The sequence below is a fragment of the Triturus cristatus genome, chromosome 10 (assembly GCF_964204655.1).
Source record: "Triturus cristatus chromosome 10, aTriCri1.1, whole genome shotgun sequence".
NCBI classification, from domain to species: Eukaryota; Metazoa; Chordata; class Amphibia; order Caudata; family Salamandridae; genus Triturus; species Triturus cristatus.
The window spans coordinates 139,211,195-139,231,335 of NC_140593.1; the positions used below are offsets into that span (position 1 = coordinate 139,211,195).

Sequence of the window (20,141 nt, forward strand, 5' to 3'; positions counted from 1 at the left end):
TTCGTTGAAGTGGGGATCTCTAAATGCATGACAGTAAAATGCTTGTATAACAGCTAAAATGTTGTCCATCTAAAACATTTAGGGGGGTATTCTCAAGAACGGGCGATAATTATCGCCAATCTGGGTTAACGCAAGTTGACATATCGCCATCTATCACGGTAAAAGAACGCCGTGTCAACTGCGTATTCTCAACACGCGATAGTTTCCCGATAACGCATTAAATGTCCACGTTAAAATCAACGGGACTCCGATAAAAAAGGAAATTCGAACATGAAAAAAGTGGCGATGGGCCCAACAGCGATAAAAAAAATCAGCGATAAGCAGCGCCAGGCTTGCAATTCCCACGTCAGGCAGGAAAAATCACCATAAAAGCTGCAAAAAAAAGAAATACCAAACAAAACCACAAACAACTGAGAAGCACCATGGAGGAAGCTGGAGCAACTACAGGGGCCAACCAGAACCCCACAAAACCCCCGGAGGAACAGCCAGGGACCTCGGGGAAGGAGAAGGGCAAGGGGAAGAAGAAGAGGAACCCTCGATTCAGTCCGCAGGAAAACAAGATCCTGATTACGGAGGTGATAGAACACCACCAACAACTGTTCATCATCTCCACTGTGTCATTGGCAACTAAAAATGCAATATGGCAGTCCATCTTGGCCAAGGTGAATGCAGTCGGAGTGAAGAGAAGGGAAGTGGACGACTGCAAGAAGCGCTGGAATGATGTGAAGGCAAAACCAAGCTGAAACTTGCGAACAACCGGAAAGCAGCAATGCAGACTGGAGGTGGGAGTCCAGCGCCACAGCAGGAGCTGGATGAGATGGAGGAAATGGTGACCACAGTCATCAGTGGGGAGATGGTGACAGGAGTTGGGGGACCGGACACTGCTCAACATGACCTGACCCAACAGCAACAGGGTGAGTAACGACCAGGGACTGGGGAGACGGGGGGAGATGGGCACATTGGCACACATGCACAATTAAGTATGGCACAGTGCACACCCCCAATGACTCTGGATCAGGTCCCTGATCTCCTTGGCATACTGCAGCACACATAGAAACAGCAAGTAGGCCCCTGTCGACAATGTGCCCAGAGGGGGCCCTCCCCACACATCACTACTCTCACAACAAACCCATGCACATGTGCCGAACCCAGCAAGACTGCGGGTCCGTGAGCCACACTGACAATGCAAGTGACACTGCATGATGATTAGCATGGCTGCAGTCCAATTATCATGACATGGTGCACGCCACAACCCTGAGGTGGCTGAGTGTGGACCACATCCGTGAAGGAGCAGGTCACACTCTGATACATCCACATGCACAAACAACCCCTGACGTCAACAAGACATCTGCGGACAGACCATGCCCAAGAGTTCCAACTCCCACCAAGAGCCCAATTTACCCAAGTCTGGAATATCTCAGCACTGTATAAGCACAGACGTGAAGGGCACACTGCCTGAAAGGGATAAGGGCCAGCAAAATCAGAGCTGCAGGGGCGACTCCACAATGCAGCACACACACACATAAGAATCAGAACACATCAACATTGACAACAATTTGGTACAAACTGCGACACTTTCACAACAGAACAGAGGACACAACTGCTGCTGCTTGTGAGTAGAACCTGGCCAATCACCTTTGGCATAGCAGGAAACTGTGAGATGATAATGTACAAGTACAACCTCACATCCCTGATGGTGTGGAAATGTCCACTGCCCCGCATCAAATAGGCATCTCCTCCCAAACAGTCACAATGTACATTGTCATGCAGTCTGTTTGTAAAATTGTCCAGTGCGTGAACATACATGGAACACACTGTTAAAGTGCATCTCCCCTTTACATTGCAGAGGGAGAATCAACACCTCCTGCAGAGCAGACCATACACCTCTTCACTGATGATAAAGAGGAGCTCCACACCTTCGACTCCGACACCCTCCAACAGCTTATGGACACCCTCAGCACCCAACCCTGAGGAGCAGGGCAGCCCAGCTGCATCAAGGAGACGCAACCCCCTGCACAGACCACACAGCAGGAAGCACCCACCACCACAGCTGTCTCCCAGGACCCCCACGACCAACACATGGCATTCCAATGCCGTGTGTTAGAGGGCCAGAAGGAGATGGCTGATCAGGTGCGGGTGGGGTTCGACCTCATGGCACCCAAACTAGATGCCATACGTGGGTGTATAAGTCCCATCAGGGATCTCTTACAGTCCCTAACGGACACCCACAGTCCGCTCCATGCTCTCCAACAAGCCATGGTTGACATCACTGGAGTCATTACTCTGAGACAAGAACAACTGTCTAGTCAGAGTGGCTCCAGCGATGTCAGCCGGGAGTTGGGACACATGCCCAGGATCATGGAGAACATGGAGCGTAAGCAGGCGGAAAGAATCGCTACCACGGTTGCACACCAGCGAGATGTAGCTGGGATCTTCCATGCCCTGCCGATCCTCATCATGGCATTGCTGCCACCAGGCCTGGCGCAGATGAATGCTGCTGCTACTACTCCATTCACATCTCCGCCCCCTGATGTGTCAGTGCCTCACAGTGTGGCAGACACTCCACCTTCGGCCCCTGATGTGTCACTGCCACACAGTGCGACATTCCACCTCCGGCCCCTGATGTGTCAGTGCCACCCAGTGCTGCAAACAAAACATCACCACCCACATGTGAGGCACATCACACATCAGAGGACGATGATGTGGATGATTCTGCCTCTGTGGTAAGAAGGAAGCAGTAGCATTCATCTCCGCCATATGGCCTTTTTCATCTTGGTTCTGCCCTCTGCATCATGCCCTGGAATAACACCTTCCACTGTCCCCCGATACACTCTGCAACACTCACCTTGGCCCTCGACATGGACTGCCATATTTGGTTTGGTTACCAATGACACAGCAATCAGACTGTGGACTGAACTCTTCCTCTTCCGATGAACTTGTCAATCCCTAAAGGACTTTGGCTGGCCCTCCACGGGGCAACAATGTAAAGTGGGGTTTGCATGGCCATGTACTGGTCCAGCTTCAACACTTCACCGAATGTGATTAAAACATTCTAATTCACACAGATGTGTCATGTCTATGATCAAGCAAGTATGAAAGCATGGATGAATGTAGAGGCAGTGATTCCAAAAAAAGGTACTCTCTGGGAACTGATATCAATGCACATGTTTGACCGTGACCCAGATAGGCAGTGAGATGATTGGGAAAGGTGAACTAGCGGTGGCCTCATTGCTCCTAAACAACAGTATTGCAATTTCCCAACTTAGCTCCACGTCAATGTAGGTAATAGGGCAGTGTGTAAAAAAGTTAAAGTCAAAGTTATGTGGATGCCACAGCTCGGAGCAATGATTTGTTTGAGTGTGCAGCGGTTGGACTCCTCGGATGGTCTGTGCATAAGTGTGAAGGTCATTCCATGCAAGAGAACTGCGAGCAAGGACTTCTGTGTGTGGGGTGTATATATGTTGGTTTTTGGATAGCGATGTGCATAAAGTCGTCATCAGCTGCTATGGTATCTCTCAGGGGGTGCCGGGCGCATGCAATTCCAAGGCATTTCGAATATGTGACACCCTAAACAGCCCCTCTGTAGAGAGGTGACATACGCACCATCTATTTGCTATTTGTGAGATTGTTAGCACTTAATGTTGCACTTACACTTGTCAGAGTGATGTGCTAATGCAGAAGACTGACATGCACACAGAGAATGTGTGTTGCAATGAATCTTTTTACATATGCTGTTCATGTGGTCGTTTTGTACTGTTCCATGATTGCTAAGGACAGTCACAATGTGACGTGCTCATGCGAAGAAATTGTCAATGATTGTGTTCCTTCGGGCTATTCCTGCTGCAGCTGCAGTGGGGTGTGGTCCACCTGCCTCATCTACCTCATCATCGTCCGGTGCATCTGGCACTTGGATCCATGGTGCATTGGTGCATACACATATGTTGTGCAATACACAACATGCAATGATCATCTTGCACATTATTTCTGGGCTGTACAGGAGTCTTCCACCTGTGATGTCCAGGCACCTGAAATGTGATTTAACACGCCAAATGTGCGCTCAACAATGCCCCTGGTGCGGTGGGCATGGCTGAGTCGAGCTGCAAGATAGCAGCTCGCTAGTGTGGCTCTGCCGGCAAAAACACAATCCTTCATTTATCCGGTGCCCAACTACATATCCATAACTAAAAATAAACTGGAGAGACTTCGGAACGAGAGGGAAACAACTGGCGAGATCCTTGTAGACGTCAAGCCATGATCTGCAGGGAAAAACTGCTGCGAAACTGCTGGGAGTGCCACAGATTGAGAACTCGAAAATTTCCCCGACCGAATGACGGTGACTCAAAGAGACGAACTGTATTCTGAACAGAAATCGCACTCGGAGCGGGCTGAGCCAGGAGATGAGAGCAGCGGTGGATATAGCCTGCAGCGGCGGGAGGGGAGCGGAAACTTGGACATTGTGAGCCAATCCAGCGCGGCATGGCCAGGTGAGCGAGCGGCAGCGGCAGGCCTACTCGCGCCGTCAGGCGATCACCAGGAGGCCCGAGGTAATCTGCGGCGCTGAGAGACAGTGAACGCCTGGGCTGCATCTGAACCTCCCCTCCCGCCATGCGCCTACTTACAGAAGCGGGAGCGCAGGAGATATCAGCCTGGGAGTCTTCAGGGAGGATAAAAAGTCAGACCAAACCACCTCTCGCCAGCTTGAAATATAAACAGCATGTGAGCGCCACCGCACAACACGGGCCACGCAGGGAGCGACGCATTGTGGTGGAGGCAGCGAGTGCCGGCAGGGAAAGCGCACACAAGTGCAAGAGGGACACTGAGACCAGCAGTGATGACCGTGCACTAGCCACACCAGAGCAACTTAATACCACTGGGCCAAGAGCGGTAAGGAGACGCCCTAGCTCTGCTCACGGATACAGCGCTGTGTAGGCCTAGATTTCTCCGCCGAAAGTTGAGGTGAGGCACTGACAGCATGCGCTGACTGCATTAGGGGTCCCACAAGCTGCACGTCCTGACAGCGGTGAAAGATGGAGGACAGAAATCCCCCACTATTGCTGCCCTACAGCAGCAGGAAAGAAACCGAGCAAGAACTGCCCCCATGCATTAACGGCCTACAAGGCACCTCAGCAAAGGTACACAGTTCAGGGGCTGCGTGGCTGCCACCGCACTGCGTGGCAACCCTCTGCACAGTACTCGTGGCCGTGCAGCCTACAAGGGCCTGGAAAGGAGGCGATACGGCGACAGTTGTCACTTGCAAAAACACAGGGTGCACACCGTTGCAACACTATGCAATAACCCAGACCATAATGGTAACGCAACCATTAGGCACAAACGAGATAGACCATCAGAACGAGGGACTACACTCCGAGGAGCGAAGAACTCCCCCTAGAGGGCGTTGAGATTGGGCGCGCTGGTGGAGCGGGACCCTGTGGTCGTGCCTACCAATAGACAGATGATACCAGAGGAGAGCAAGCATAGGGAAATCAGATAACAAACAAGCTAAAATGAATTTTGGGAAGCGCTCCTCCAGGCTGCCAGACATCGACTCAACTTCCATCACGGTGGTGCAAGAAACACAGATGGAACCAGAACAGGAAGAAGACATCAAAAGCATGTTCCGCGAGGTCAAAGTCAGCCTCAGAGCGATAGATGCCAAATTAGACTGCATGGCGCTGCTACCGGAACACGTCACACAAAAAGTGGATAAACAGGAAGACAGAATTGTCACCCTGGAAACTAGAGTCTCGGACTCGGACCACAGGCAAGTTGAGACACAAGAGCAACTACTCAAGATGGACAAAGTACTAGATGTCATCAAGGCATGCAACGAAGACCTGGAGGCTAGGTCACGGAAAAATAACGTCCGCATAACAGGCATTCCTGAGTCAACCAACATAACCAACATGGAAAAGTACGTAGAAGGTCTCCTGAGGGATCTGTTCGACCCTGACCTGTCGCCGATGTTCCTGGTGGAGAGAGCGCATAGAACGCTAGGACCTAGACCTTCACCTGGTGCGCAACCTAGAACAATCCTAGCTCGCCTACTCAACTAGAGGGACAGAGACACCATACTGAGACTGGCTCGAGAGAAAGGTGACCTGAGACATCAAGGAAACAACGTTTCATTCCATCCAGATTTCACCCAAGCCGTACAGGCAGCGCGGCGAGAAATTATGCCGGCAAAGAAACTGTTCCAAAAAGGTGGCACAAGGTATGCAATGCTGTATCCTGCAAAGCTAAGAGTGCACACTGGAGGAAAACCTATGATTTTTACTGAAGCAAGTGCGGCAATAAAATTTGCCAAGCAGACAGCAAGACAGCAACACGGCAGCGATCCTGAGGCTGCAAGATCATCCGGCAGCCAATTGAGTGACAATGACTAAACATGGACTACTACATGAACTGTTGCTTGTTGGGGGGGCGCTACCAGTATCGAACACGGTAAGAAAGTGGGTTTCTGTTGCAGTAACCCCCCCCCCTTTTTTTGCCTGATAGCTGATGCACTTTTCCTTGTTGTGCCCTGGGCTCCTGGCAATCAGGTGCCCAGGGCCTGTGTTCCTTCCCTGAAAACTGCCTATCAGCTAAAACCCAAATTGGCAAACCCTGGCCACATGTCAGCCCCTGGTAAATGGTACCCTAGGTACCCAGGGCCTTGAGACCAGGGAAGGCCTCTAAGGGCTGCAGCACTCATTGTGCCACCCTTAGAGGCCCTGTACCCTAACACACACACACTGCTCTTGCAAGCTGAGTGTCTGGGTACAAGACAAAACAAAGAGTCGACATGGCACACATCCCTGTGTGCCATGCCCATCACCTACACTGCCCTGGCATACATCAGCCACCCCTCTAGCTGGGTTCCCAATGGCAGTGGTGTGGGCACAAGAGCATGAGCCCTGTGCCCCTACAGTACCCAGGTCCATTCCTGGGCAATGTAAGTGCAGTTGAAGAACCAGAACCTTTTCGGCCTGGCGGCGCAGGGTATGCCTTAATCTCCTGGGTTCTCCTGCTCAGCTACACAGAGACACGGGACACTCTGCTAGGCGTTAGAAGATCAGATTTATTAGCTGCAGCTAGTACAGTTGTCCCAGAAGTACACAAGGTAGGTTCTCAGGAGACTGCCACTTCACTCTGTGGCGCACAAACTTTTATACCATATAGGTAACATATACATTAACCAAGTATACACCCAGCACATACAAGAAAGAGCCAATAAGGAAAGTTGGAAAACAGGACAGAACCAATAGGAGAGATTTGAAAACAAAAGTGTCAGATGACTCGAAGAAACCTCTCCTCCAACTGTGTTTGTCACACCTCCCTCAAACTAATTCATTAACGGATTCGTAATAAACTTGCAGGTGGCGAGATATGTTTGTGTGTGTTGGAAGACAGTTGCGAAACGAGAGAATGCTAGCAGAGGACAGTGAAGGCCAGACGATAAGATAAAGTCAGAGAAGAATAGTGTGAACCAACAGATAGTTGAGACGGGGATTAGGAAAACCAGACAGGGATTAGTGTACTCGGCCAGTCCTAACACCAGCTTTGCAAATAGAGGCAGAAGGGCTATTTCAACATGAAGCTGCAGAAAAAGCAGTGCTGCCTGAGTTATGGCAACACAAAATGGCGGCGGAGCACAAAATGGCGGGTTGATTTGATCGCGATCGGAAATCGAAGTTCCTCACAGTGCTGCCATTTAAGAGTACATGGTGCTGAGAGCTCGTCAAACACGATCTCCCCAGCACCATAATGGCAACACTGAAGACTGAGAAGTTTGGTATCAAAACTTCTCAGCACATTAAACCCGCACTAATGCCAGTGTGGGATTTAATGTACCAAGCACCCCAGAGGGCATCTTAGAGATGCCCCCTGAAACCTAACCTACAAGCCACGTCTGGTCTGAGAGGCTGCCTAGGCTGCCACACAGCAGACATGTTGCTGGACCCCTGGGTAGGAGAACCCCTGCTCTCCTGGGCCTGAAACAATGCACATCCTTGGTGAGGGGCTAAATCTCCTCCCCCAGGATGGGCAGGGGGAAGCTTCAAAGGCATGCTGCCTCTGTGAGCTTCCCCAGGCCACTGGCAGCCCCCACTCTGGTGGGAAGCCTGGCCGGAAACCCCAAATAAGGACAGGGGATGTGCCAGCCTGCCTACCCCACCCCTCAGGTGGGGGAGGCAAGGTGAAGCACATCTCCGGGCGCTCGCCATCTTGAAGATGGGAGGCCCTACCCAATCAGGACTAGGCTACAGCCCCCCTCCCACAGGAGAGAGGCAGAATAGGGGGTGTACCCACCCCAGGACAGGGACCCATTGGTCCTTGCCCTTCACCTACCTGTAATGCCCCTAAATCTAGTATTTAGGGGCACCCTGAACCTTCCTTCCCCAGATTCCAGATTCCAAAATACAAAGAATAGCAAGAAGAAAGAAGACCTGCCCTGCAGCTGCTAAGAAGAGGAAGACACCAACTGCTTTGGCCCCAGCCCTACAGGCCTGTCGCCCCTCGAACCTGCTCCTGCTACAACCCGGCACCTCTTGTGGCCAGCAACCTCACAAACCCTGGAGGACATGGCTACCTTTTGACTCTAAGCACCTGGGACTCCCATGAGTAGAGCTCTACTCAAAATCTGCTTCTAATCCCTGGCATCAGCCCGGAACCGCAAACCCTTCACACTCTGCACCCGCCAAGCCTGGCTTGTGCCGGAGTGAACAAAGACCACGACCCCCCGGCGACTGTGACCCCGAGTCTGGCACCCAAGGACTTCCCTCGACGCTCCTGACGACGCCTGCAGCCTCAGAACCAGGTGCCCCCCAACCGCGATCAACAGAGGGTAAGATTTCCTGACACCAAAAGCCACCCCTGCACCCGGTGCCCTGCGGCCCCCTGTGCCCAACTCCGGGGTACCTACCTATCCTCCAACTACCCAACTTACCTCTCGAAGTGGTGGTGGCACCTGAAGAATCTTCGTCCCCGAGCTTGCAGTCTTTTTTTAAACCGGAGCTTTCCCATTGAAATCAATTGAGCACCCTGCACCAAGCCGCCCGAGTGGCCCTGGCAGTGTAACCTCTACACCTATCTACTTCCCCATTTGCCCTGAGCAAGTGACCAGGAGCCCAGCTCCCACAGCCGCGTGGCCTGCTAGTCAGCAGCCACCAACCAAGGCCCCCCTGCCTGCCATAGGATAACATTGGGCCTAACTCACTCTGCTCCCGGTTGCCCCTGTGCCGCTGAGGGTGTAACAGCTGTACCTACCTGACCCTGGGAGACCCCTGAGTCTGTGCCCAGAATCTCAACTTTGCCAGTCGAGTACTTACCTGAAAGCCGATAACGCAATTTTCTCCATAGGGTAACATTGACTGTTTTTTTCTGAAATTTCTTCGAAGTGTGGACTTTTCAAAACTTAAAATATTCACCAAAAATCAGTCGAGTAATGAAAACGAAAATACTCACCTGCTATTAGGTGAGCTCCCAGTGCTGGATCTTGGTGCCCAGCACTGACCCTGAAAAATATTCACAACCGTACTTACCAGTAACCCAATTTTCTTCCATAGGAAACCATTGACTGTTTTTCTGTGAAATTTCTTGTGTCGATTTCTGCAAACTTTAAATATTCTTTAAAAATCGTATAAATTGTGAAAACGTAATTACTTACCTGTTTTGGATAAAGGTCCCAGTACTGAGTTGAGGCACCCAGTACTGGATTACAAAAGTAACGAGAACATACTATACCTGCAAATGTTCTTCCATAGGGAATCATTGTTAACTTTTAAAATAGCAAAATATTGTCTAAAAATCACAAGAGTAAATAAGTCGACTTTTATCACTTGTTTCTAAGTACTGACCCAGGACTGAATCTAGGATCCAGTCCTGGAATCCCAAAAGTAATCCTAAAAGTAATCTACTGCAAATTACTTGAAACTTCCATTGAACTCAATGCATTATTGTGTTTAAAATTGTGTTGCCTATTGCAACCACTTGTAACTTTCTACAAAAGCCAATTGCATACTGCAAAAGTATTTATATAAAGCATCTCATTCTGAGAAAGTATATTTTACTACCTATTGTTGGTTCTAAAATAAAACAAGCATATATTTTTTATACATATACCTTTGGCCTAGAGTTCAGTTATTGAGTGTGTGAGACCATTTGCTGACTGAGTGCGTGCAACAAATGCTTTACACTGTCCTCTGATACTGTCTTACTGCTCAACCACTTTAGAAAGTAAGGTTATATCTAACTTTAACCTTTGCCAAACCTCTGGGGACTGTGGACTCTGTTCACCCTGTACCTATTTGGGAACAGTATATACAGAGCAACTTTCTCACAAACAACGACTAAAGCTCCAGGTTTGATTTGATTTAAAATATTAGATTGAGTAGTCTTAATGCTCGGCCACCCTGTCACTAAAAGGACGGGGCAGTAAGCCGGCAAATCCATGCCACTACGGGATGATTCCCATTGACCAAACACCATCCAGGTCAACACTCGCAATGAGGGGGAGGAGGGAGGGTCTGAGGAATGCACAACCTGTTTTGGGGGTTGGTGTGGGTGGGATGGTGGACAGGGGTACTTCAAGTTATTTGTTGGCAAGTTCATTACACCATAGATCTGTCAGACAGCTCTCTCAATCTGGAGTATGCAGCATTCTGTATGAGCACAATAAGTCAAGTCGCAGGTATGAACTACAAGACAGGCTAAGAGCAGATACCAGGGTTCAGTTGTCCCAACACTGGCATCCCAGGGCACTTACAGCACCTAGCACCGCATCTCTCCATGTCTAAACTAACATGTACTACTTGGAACGTTAGTGGTCTCAATGACTACCACAAGGCAAGACTAGTACAGGCATATCTAAGTAGGCACATGTCAGATATATGTCTCCTACAGGAGACACACCTGAAGGATGATGCCCGAAGAAGTTTGACCAACAATAGGTGGGGCGAAGTTCACATATCCAGCTTCTCAAACTATTCTCGTGGGGTGGCCATAATGATTAAGAAAGGTATACCATGGCAGACACACAAAACACTATATGATCCAGAGGCTAGATATATAATACTGAAGGGATCATTATACAATAGGCCGGTCATACTATACAGACCCAACACAGATTCAGTCACTGGGAACTGCGGCGCTATTGTGGGGAGGCGACTTCAATGCTGTGATGTCGCTCTCCGAAGATAGGGAGGGAGTATCCCGCTCGCACCACCCTAAGGCCATGGCAGTACTCAAGGGGATATTTCAAGATCACCATCTGGTAGACTCATGGCATGCGCAACATCCTGCGCTGCGGGTGGGCACATGCATAACACAGCAGTATCAGGCATGATCCAGACTGGACTTCTGGCTCACAACCAAAGATCTACATGCATGGGTAGTACCCTCTCAGACCACGCCCTGGTGACGCTGACTCTAGCTGTTCCAAAACCCTATATTCAGCCGTTCGCATGGCGGCTCCCTCCTAATACACTGTTTGATGCAGCCTTTAGGGAAACCCTTTGAACGCAGATCACAGATTATTTTGAGTAAAACTTGGGGTCAGTAGATAACCTGGGGACCTTGTGGGAGGCGTTCAAGGTGGTTATACGGGGACTTTGTATAGCTGACAATCAGGGGTACTTTGAGACATTCGAGGGCGCTTACATTGCTTAGAAGCAGAGATACAGACACTAGAAGCACAGTACTATCACGTGCCTACCCCCACAACCCCAGCTGACATCAGAGCAAAGCTCACTGACTACCAAGAAGAGGCAGACAGGGGAACCACATTTTTACACAAACATATACAGGCGCACTGTTATGAGGAAGGGGACCGACCGGGGAGGACACTGGCGAACATGCTCCGAAACCCTAGAGGTTCCACTTTCATAACTGAGCTCCGTGGTGCACGCTCCGCCCGACATATTAGACACCATGGCAGATTTTTACGGGAAATTGTATACTTCCCGGTCTCACCTGCCAGCTGAGATTTTGAACGAATATTTTGACTCTGCATACTTATTATGGTTTGGCAGGGCTCACCGAGAAAACATCGACTTCCCCTTTACTATCAAAGACGTGTGACACACCATAGGCAGTCTGCCTACAGACAAGCCACCTGGAGCAGATGGCTTAATGGCAACATTTTATAAAGAATACTCCGACCTCCTGGCCCCGCTACTTTTAGCTGTCTGTACCGAAGCCACGGAGTTGGGCATCATCATTACCATATTGAAGCCTGATAAAAACCCTGTAATGTGTGACTCTTATAGGCCACTTTCACTTATTAACCTAGACACAAAGATCTTTGCTAAGCTCCTAGCGACCCGACTCCAACCGCTGTTACCGCTGATAGTCTAACCGGACCAATCCGGTTTTATACCGGGGAGATCCACCTCTCACAACCTGAGAAACCTATTCGCGCTCATACACTACCTTGCCCCCCATGTGCCTGCGGTGGCAGTGTTATTAGATGCCACTAAGGCATTTAACTCCTTGGAGTTGGGGGTTCTTATTCCCGCTCCTACATCGCCTTGGCATGAGCCCGCTATTCATTAAACAGATACAGCTGCTCTATACCAGACCAACGGCGCGACTAAGGGTTAATGGTCTAGTCTCTGACCCGATATCTATTATAAGAGGCACACAACAAGGATGCCCTTTGTCGCCACTACTATTTGCGATAGAAACTGAGCCGCTGGTGGTCAGAATCAGGCAACACTACACAGATAAGGGTATTGGACTCACCACACGTGCATTCACTGTGTCAATGTACGCAGACGATATCCCCCTGTATATGGTGAACCCAAAAGACAATTTTGCACCTATGACACGCGAGGTGGTGCAGTAAGGGGTCTTGCCAGGAGTGGAGGTAAACTGGGGCAAATCTGTAATAATCCCGCTAACATCCGGCACGCAGCCCTTCGAAACGGAATACCCCATAGATTGGGCAAATGGGCCAACGTGATATCTGGGCGCATGGGTAAGTAACGACTTACAAGAAATCTGGACTTGCAATTATGGAAAAGTGACGGACTGGATAGAGGACAGGGTACGAAGGTGGAAGAATCTCCTTCTGTCTCTAAGAGGCCGCATAGCAGTGGACAAAATTATCATCCTGCCTAAGTTGTTATATTTATTTGTAAATGTCCCTGTCCCCTTCACGGCACAATTAAAAAAAAAACTCGGTTCCTTAATGATAGAAGACAACCTAGGATAGCCTGGGAAATACTCCCGCTGACGCAGGCGCAGGGCGGACTGGCAGCTCCGGACTTCGCCTTATACGCCTATTGAGTGCAAGCACAGTTCCTGCACTATTGGACACACCCCACCCTCTTCCAGCCCCACATTGCGATTGAACTGGACAGAGCTGCTCCCCTTCCGCTTCGGACTGCCATCTATAAACCCTTCAAGCGTCCACACAATGAGGTGGACCCTGTGGAGGCACTAAGGTGGGCATGGGGTGGGCTCTGCAAGCGTGCCAACCTAGCCATACTATATGCTCCCTCCATGCCCTTGGCGGACAACCCACTGCTCCCACCACTAATGGACCATAAAATGCGTGAGCGTGCCAAGCTACACACTATACTAACCGGCCAGGACTTATATCCTGGACTTATATCCTGGAGATAACTTTCTTACACTACAGCAGATGTACGGGCCCCCACCTCCATCGGCCCTAGACATGCTGCTCTATTATCAGGTAAGAGCGGCCTGCAGACACACCTTTGTGACATTTCCCAAGCTGCCCCAAAGCTCTCCATGCTAGAAAACATACTTACTGTAGAATCCGGCCACAAACTGATCACACTACTCTATACTATCACACAACGAGATCACCCAATCACTGTGCCGTCATCTCGCACAGCGTGGGAAGCAGACCTGGGCGAGAGCCTTACGGAGGAGCTGCAGGCAACTGGAGCAGCTGACTCCAAATTATCGGCTTCGGCTAATACACTTTAAATACATACACTGACTATACAGGACCCCCATGCAATTACAAAAGATGGGTCTGCGCACGGACGACCACTGTTGGAAATGTGGGGCACCACAAGCATCATTCATACATTTATCATGGCAGTGCAGACATATAGCAGCTTTCTGGACTAGAATATTACACTACATTCGTATCATAACGGGTCAACCACTGCCTTGCACACCACTGGTGGCGCTACTGGGTGTTATACCTCATATACCACCGGAGGTGTGGAAATTCCCTGCCATTTTACTACTGCTGGCTAAGAGACAGGTGACAATGCATTGGGGGTCTTCTCGCCACCCACGGTGCAGGACTGGGTTCGGGAGGTAACTTACTGCAAAACTCAGCTGACGGAGTACTGGGAGCAGATGCCGGTGCGCTCCTGCCCCAGGGACATATGGGACCCATTTGTAAACTGGCTGAGCTCAGCGGATATAGCTGAAACATAGACCAATAAAACCACTGGCCTGCAAGTCCCACATTGAACTGAGAAACAAGAACCGGCCGCATGGCCCGAATGTAAGTGAGAATGAGATATCTGTGTTCTACCCCCTGTTTTCTACACTGTAATGCAACGCAACGCAAATAGGTCATGTAATTTATTGCTGTAGCATACCGATCTCAAACAATGCGAATGAACACATGCTTATGTAACACCAAATTAGTTGCTACCTCCTATACTGTACTATGACAGATCGACTTGTAACGCAGAACTGTGTAAGCAATGCCACTGTTTGTAACCTTTATGCAAAATGCCAATAAAAAAATAAAAAATAAAAAAATAATGCTCTTGGTGCGGATGTGGGCCACATTGTAGTGCCTCTGGGCCAGGGTGTTTGGGGCTCAGAGGGGTGTTATCATCCACAGGCAGAGTGCATATCCTTGATCACCTGTGAGAGGTAAGTGAGATTAGTGTAAATTGGTGGTTCTGCATGCTGTGTTGGCAGACTTACAAGTTTTGTGGTGTGTGATTTCTGCGACTTTTGGATTTATGTTTGCCATGTATTGCTTCTGGCAAATATGCGGGATCAATGTGTATTACGTAGCCTCACAGTTGCTCCTCCCTCCACCCGAGCCTATTTACTTGTGTGCGCTGCGCGGTTGCATCACTTGTACTCCTATGGCACACCATTGTCATGCCTGTCTGTCATATCCACAAGCCTGACAACAACACTGTAATGTTGCCCGTTGAAGGTGGGCGGCCACATGTGTGTAGGCCTGTGGTCAGGATATAGCGGACACTGAGACACACGCAGTAGTTATTTTGGTGGCCACCCCGGGAGTGAGCCACGCCCAGAGCCCCGGCCTATTTATGCACACTCCTATGCTGGACTGGCGTACGCCGGCCCAACCCACTACGCTTACGCTTACAGGGTGGGGGACATAGCTACATGTCCAAGGTCTTCCCCACTGCCTGGGGTAACATGGTTGCGTCCGCTGTCCACAACACTACAAACACCAGCAGTATATGTCAACATGGACATATCTGTGCTCTGCATTCTCAAGGCTGTCCAGCACATCACCGCCACACTTGGCATTGTGTACATTCTCATTCATGGATCACTTGACTCCTTTGCACATTCTTGGTTGCCACCTCTCCCCACATTCTGAAATTGGGTGGTAGAGGGGCTATGCCTTTGTAGATGGTTTGTCTACATGTCTGGCCCCTGTTACCACTGTTACTTGTGTTGTCGTGTCTGGTATGTGGGCATGTTGGTTGGCATGTTTATGTGATTTTGTTACGTGTGCATTCCCACAGTTGTGAGTTGTATGATTGTGGAGTTGAGGTGTGTGGTGTGTGGTGTGTTCCGTTGGTACTTACCAACGAGCAGTGCGTTTCCATAGGTGCCATCCTGAAAGCGCTGGTTGATGATGGACTGTCGGAAGATGTAGGAATCATGCACACTGCCTGGGAAGTTGGCGACAACATTGGTGAACAGTCCCCGATGGTCCACTATTGCCTGCACATTGATAGAATGCGTGTGCTTTCTGTTGCGGTAATTGTGTGCAGTGTTGGCAGGGGGCACAAGTAGGACATGTGTGCAGTCAATTGCCCCCAACACATGCGGGAAGCCAGCTATGGCATAGAAGCCTTGCTTGGTCTCCAGCTGTTCCTGTGCAGTGTGGGGGAAGTGAAGGTGCTGAGGTATCAAGCTGATGATGGCATCCAAGACAGGTGTGAGGAACTTTGATAGGGCTGGCTGTGAGACTCCTCCGACTCTGGCAGTTGTTGGTTGCAAGGTACCAGAGGCCAACAAGTGCAGCATAGCCGGCAGCTTTGTCTGCAGAGGGATGTTGGTTGTCCGCTGTGTTGGTACCGTCAGCCTGTGGGCAATGTGGGTTAGGATGCGGAGGATGGTTGTTGTTAGAGCCTGTAGTGGGCAATGACATCCTCTGGCGTTGAGTCTTTGAGGCTGGTGCGTTTTCAGAAGGTCCACTGTCTTGTTCGGTGCTGCCTCGGTAGTAGTCCGGGGGGGGGGGTGGTCCTGGGGGTGTGGGTGGTCCTAGGGGTGGTGGCAGTGGGTGTTGCGGCCCTCTTGGGTCTCCAAGCTGCATGATTAGTAGCTACATGGCATCTGTTGGTCTTCAGATGTGGCTCTGGGCTGGGCTCCCTTTATACTGCAGGTTTTCGTCCTACTTAAGACCAGAAAAAAGCAGGTCTTAGGTCCCGGCTGCTAACATGCCTTATCGGCTGTTTTTGGACAGCATCCCCGATCTGGCTGGTCGTTGACAATATCGCAAAGTGGTTTTATCGTGAGTTTTTGCACGGGAACGCCTACTCTGCATATAATTAGCGTTAGTTGTTGCTGTCAGCATTGGCGATGTTTTTAGCAGCAGCTATCGCAGGTAAACTGCCGATGTCGGCTGTTAGCGCAGGCTTGTGAATAGGACGATAAATCTGTCGCCACTTTCGTGGCGGAAAAGTGCAGCTGAATCGGCGATGAGTCCTTGAGAGTATGCCCCTTAGTTCCATCGGTAATGCACACAATAGTGCAAAATCCATCATATTAAAGTCCATTGTGTAAAATTTGTTATGGTTAAAACTACTGTACTGTGATAGATACTGCTATAAGAAAAACTGCACGCATAGTATAACTAACCACTACTGTGCTGTGCAACGGTGTCTTGTGGAGTATTATACCATCAAATAATGTTCCTCAAAATATTTTGTCCATGCATTGATCAAAGATTCGTGTGGAACTGAATGCTGAGAGTGTTGTGACACTGTGTATCACGTTAATCTCAACATTTCCTTCTTTTTTAAAAAATATTAAAGCATTTAGACTAGCATTAAAGATTATCGTATTCCTGAGGTTATTTATTTAGTTATTCATTTATTTATTTTTGGGCCTGTTCATTTCATCAAATTAGGGTCACATAAAATGGTCAGTCTCTGTCTGAATAGCATGATCCTTCTATAAAATTCAGCAGTTGCTTTAATCCTATTAATACGCAGATGCACTCATAGATCCGCTCTTGACACTATCAATACATACTAGCAGCTCTACTCTAAAATCCACAATGTATGCAAATCCAGACAATATCCAGTAGGCACTAATAACCCTGTTTTTGCCAATATCAAGACGTACTTAGAGCTCTCTTATTACTAAGAGCTCAAAAGGCACACGATTGACGGATGAAATGCAGAACAAATCAAAACATTCACCCCCAGTCAAGAGATCTGGGTAAAATCCATCATTATTTTGCTCACCATGCCACCCCAGTTTAGACCTGACCATATGCAAATCAGTCTTGACTCAATGCCTCATGGGAACAGTCCAGCCTGAACTGCCAAGTCAGGTCCTCCTTAGACCGGAAACAAGCATCCTGGGACCGGTTTTAGCCAAGATAGATTGATTCCAGTGGCAGAGTGAGCCCGGGACCCACGTCTGGGCATACCTGGCAGTTCTCGCTGGACTGCTCCCATTGGGTTCAGGGTCAAGACTGATTTGCATATGGCTGGGTTCAAACTGGAATGGCATGGGGAGCAAAAAAACGATGGGTTTAGGCCCAGATCTCTGTATTAGGGTGAATGTATGACATTGTTCTGCATTCTGTCCAACACTCTGTTGATGCCCAGACTCACACCATACTCTATTTTTGATAAAACAGACTTGCACAGAAGTCCGCTCACAATACACCCCAGGCTTACTCAGAACACTGCATTTTTAAGTGTTTCATACTGCACAAACCTAGTTCTAATGAGCAGGTAAAACAAGCCCATTTGCACCAAGAACATCCAAACCTAGAGGGCATTAGCCGTGGTGCAGGGTTCAGTTGTAACAGAATTACAGACACTAGGGGCTGTATCATCAACACTGCAAAACAGCATTTTTTTTTAAATATACATTAAAATGACTAATAAATAACGCTCAAGCAATTCTTATAGCTTTGGGTGGCAGGTATTAGTCATTGTAATGTATATTTAATTGTTAAAGTCTCGAGAGAAGGGATGAAACGCATTGGCTACGTGGGTGTGAATATCTTGCATATTGTCAATAAAGAATATTTCAACACACAACAAGGCTGAACAACTTTGAATGAATTTGTGAAATGTGGATGTAAATTACTTCAAATTTCAAAGTTACAATTGATTAATTTTGTTTTGACCAGAAAAGACAATATTTGGTAAAACAATAAATAGTGGGTGCTGATTTATTTGGTGTACAAGTGTGTGGATGATATCCACTTATGGGGACCCAGGAGGCTATCTTCCCTTGATCTGAGCCCCACGCATTTGTAATATACCCTACATCTTGATAGGTGCGGTATCTAGAGGCTAGGCCTCTTTTTGTAAATTGCTTGCTGTCTTACGAGTTGGTTGATGACATTAAAGCGCCGGTGCCGACACCAGAAACTACCGGCTAAAATTAAGCACTGCCCTCCTGATTACCACATGGTCCATTCTTCCTGCACATAAAATTACTGTGTGCAAGAATATTAAGGTCAGTTTTACTAGTGGTATAAATGTATCCAATAAAAACATTGGGGGTTCCAGGGAACGTAGAGGGACTAGGCCCAGTACAAGAGGAGCATCTATCCCTCCCCCAGAAGCCCCTTCACTTGCCTCCACACCCTTGCATGAGCCCCCACCCCAAAGAAACCCACTGTCCCTTTCTGCTCACATTTCCACTGATCAGAGCAGTTAGTAAATGTAAGTGGAATAGTCCCCAAAACCAGGGACAGCAGGTGTTTATCACCCTGGGAATTCCAGGCCTGCATGGTTATTCTTGATTTTGGGGACTGAACCTTGTAATTGTTTTTAACCCTCTGTAATAGTTAAGTCCGGCCTCAGAATCTCTCCACAGAGTTTGAGACCAATTCGTGATCAAAGCCGAAGCAGAGGCGCCAACCTGCTGTAATGTCCGTTCAAATTCTTCAGAAACGGATCTGAATAAACCACAAAGAAATGAGAAAAGGTGTTTGGAATCAAAGAAAGCAATTATCAAAAACTCAAATGTTAGATTTAACTCTGTCTAACAAAACCCCGCTTATACCACCTCAGGCCATGCAGACCTCGTAAATGCACCCATGTGGTAGTGTGAGCTGTATAATCATTGACAGTCAATCAGTCAGAACTGGAAGAACCAGAGCTGACTCCTTCCAGGCAAGAAGCACTGGTGCCCAAGCGCCTGCTGCACAGGTTCCACGTGCCTCTAACAGAGGGAAACACCACGCTTGCCGCAAGTGCAAGTCTGTGGCAATACTATAGCACTGAATGGTAATGATATATCGAAGAGAGCAGTTAATCCATTTTCTATGGCAAGAACACAGCTGCAGTGGTTAATTTGTAAAAATAAAATAAGTGCCAGGGCTCTCGTCAGGAGGCAGCTTGCACCAGCCCATTTCTCCTGTTAGCCCCGCCTAGAACCGAACCAACTACTAACCATGAAAGTGGGAAGAGGATGTAGCGTAATGGCCAGAGCTGGGGAACCAGGTTTGAGACTCGGCGTCGGCTCAACATCCTGTGATTCTGGGCAAATCACTTAATCTCCCCATGCCTACCATAAATGAATATGTCCTCAACTGGTGCTCTTCAAAAAGTGCCAGTGTGATGATTAAGTGCTGCTGCTGAGCATCAGAAACCACCGGCCCAAATTAAGCACTGACTAGCTGTGTTTATGCTGCCATGAAGTGCACCTGCTTGTGGGTTTGAAGTTGTGTTAATTGCAACTGATGAAAATGAGATATT

The 20,141-nt window shown here is 48.8% G+C and overlaps 1 protein-coding gene across 1 annotated transcript in view; it reads left to right on the plus strand.

Annotated features, from left to right (window-relative positions):
- LOC146789044 (collagen alpha-6(VI) chain-like) overlaps positions 1-20,141 on the plus strand; it is a 788,523-nt gene that overhangs the window by 518,319 nt on the left and 250,063 nt on the right. The gene's annotated exons all lie outside the window — the stretch shown is intronic.